Source organism: Nematolebias whitei, chromosome 12, assembly GCF_014905685.2.
Source record: "Nematolebias whitei isolate Nwh7 chromosome 12, NemWhi1, whole genome shotgun sequence".
Taxonomy (NCBI): Eukaryota; Metazoa; Chordata; class Actinopteri; order Cyprinodontiformes; family Rivulidae; genus Nematolebias; species Nematolebias whitei.
Window position 1 is genome coordinate 21,730,754 of NC_056509.1, and position 2,744 is coordinate 21,733,497.

The following is a 2,744-nucleotide window of genomic DNA, read 5'->3' on the forward strand; positions in this document are numbered from 1 at the left end:
AAAAAAAAAGCATACAGCGCTGGGGGTGTTTCAGGGAAACATTGGCTCAAATTTTATTGTGCTTCATCTTGTGACTCATCATCTTCTGTCAGGTGGAACAAGTTAGATGTTCCAACCGCTAGTTGGAACGACTCTCCGTCACATTTTGCAGCACACTGACTGAAACCTGCAGTTTATCAGGTCTTAGAAAGCCGCACGGTGGATTGTGTTCACTGACGATGCTTTCTGGAAGTATTCCTGAGCCCATTCTGTTATTTCCTTGACAGTTGCATTCCTGTTTGAGGTGCAGTGACGTTTAAGGGCGCGGAGATCACGAGCATCCAGTAGTTTTACGGCCTTGACCCTTACGCACAGCGATTGTTCCAGATTCTCTGAATCTTTTGATGATGTCATGCACGGTTGATGATGATAACTTAAAAGTCTTTGCTATTTTACGCTGGGTAACACCATTCTGGTATTGCTGCACTATCTTTCTGCGCAACAATGGTGGAATTGGTGATCCTCTTACCATCTTGGCTTCTGAGAGACACTGACACTCTGAGAAGCTCTTTTTAAACCCAATCATGTATTGGGTAAAGTATCCACTTCACTACTCGCTCCCCACAAGATCGGATGCTTCTCCCCTCCCTCTCCGCTTTGCTTTGCTGCTCTGTCTGTCTATGAAACTGCTGTGAGACTCTCTTGCATTTCTTCCGAACCATAATTATGGACTTGTTTTTTGACCAGTTGGTCCCTCATCTCAATTTACAGCATTTCTTCAAAGAGAAGACAGACTTTGGGCGAGCCGATTTACCCTGTTGGCACGCACGCAGCTGGATATCTCAACGACTGGAAAACTTGATGATGTGTCTATCTCTGCTGCCTCTGGATTTTAAGGACGCATATTTAATTGGATTTTTGATAATTGGTTCCTGCTTTTTGGATTCAGCTGGTGCTGGTTTTATCTACAATCAAGGAAGTCGTCAGCAGCAAATTTGGACCCGATCACGCTGCTTGCCTTTATGATGGCTGGGTTCATGTCTGGAGTACCAGGACTCAAATGCTTTGGGCTGAATGGATCAGATCTTGGGGATTTTTACTCAGACACGTTTCCATCAGTGTTGGCCATGTTAATTTGGACATTTCGGAACCGAGTGGACCAAACACAGACTCAAGGTTAATGTCATTAAGTTCTGCCTGTCCCCAAAACAACTGTGTGTTTATCTAAATTTTGGTCGCCTTGGTGTCCTTGAAGGCCATCTTATCTAAAGTCGCCTGGAGAAAATGTGATCTGAGGCTCACCACCCCCTCCCTGAGAAATTTCCAACTGATAACCAGATGAAACCCCGCTGAAAAAACTTTCTGTCATCATTTCAGGACTCTGGATTCTCATAGAGGATATCCTTGGCCATTTCTCGACATACCTCGAGAATGATTATGGATCTCACCGGAGGACACTGACTGATTACAGTGACCTCGAGAGCATCTGTAGGCGTTGTTGACCGCTCTCGTCTCTTCCTTCTTCCTGCTCTGCTCTGCAGAATGTCTACGTAAATATGTGTTTGTTTGTGCAAAGTGTTTTTTCAATATTAGGGGTTTTTCTCAGCCAAGAAAAAAGTCTGATAGTGACTGACTGTGCTAAATCTACATGAATACTGTTCTACAATTAGCTGCTCTGCTTATAACATCTTGTCTGTTTGTTCCTTATTATTCTGTTACACCAAAACCAGGTAAGTTCGTTTTTTTCTATCATGTGTTCAAAATATCTGTTTGTTTGTTTGTTTGTTTGTTTGTTTGTTTGTTCGTTTGTTTAATCAATCTAGAAATTAGACACTCTCCTTAATGTTAAATCATCACTTCTCTACATACAGGGATTTGTCCAAAAGGCTTCAATACTCTCCTGCCAGTACCATGTACCAATGGCAAGGGTTGCCTTAAGGATAAGAAATCCTGTAAGATTTATTATGGATCCATCTGTGCTCCTCCTTTGTCAAGAAAGTCATGTTCTTACAAAATACAGAAATAAACATGAGTTTCCATCTACACTTTGGATCCATGATGATGTGGTAGTAGTATCACGGAGTACTAGTTTATGAGATATTTCACTAACAGACAGTAGGTAATGGCTGAATCTTTAGTAAAAATATCTAACAATGTTTAGTGCCTAAATGATGTGTTGGGGATGATTCTCTGTTAATACTAAACCAACTTTCATTTCCATATTTTGGCTAACTTTGAGTCATTTTGCATTTGTTAAAGCTGCTTAGTTTTGACTGTCAAACAGAATGAGGGTAAGTTCAGTCAAAGCTTTTTTATATATTTTTTATTTTATTGACAGAATTGTCTGTCAATAAAATCTCATCATATTAACAAATGGTTCAGTGATCTACAAAGGTGCACTATGTGTTTTGGCTCTCATTTTAGCATGTGCACATGAAATGTAGAAAACAATATTTTGTTTTTATCAATAAATCTCAGTGAAATGGTCAGAAGTCTATGAATGCCTTTTAGTTAGTTTATTTCAGTGGTGCTGTAAAGGGGGGCTGGACACTGAGCACCTTCTGGCACTTTGCCACTGTCTCAACTCTCATCGGTACCACATCGCACCAGTCAAGGGCCTGCACACTGCCTGTACCACCTCCCACTAAGCCCAGTTTATGAAACCACCTTGTTTGTGGTTCCAAGTGAACTCCTCAGAAGTGAGGATTTTGACGTAGGCAGACAGCAACAGTTGACTGGCCAGTGAAGCTACATCACTGGATGAC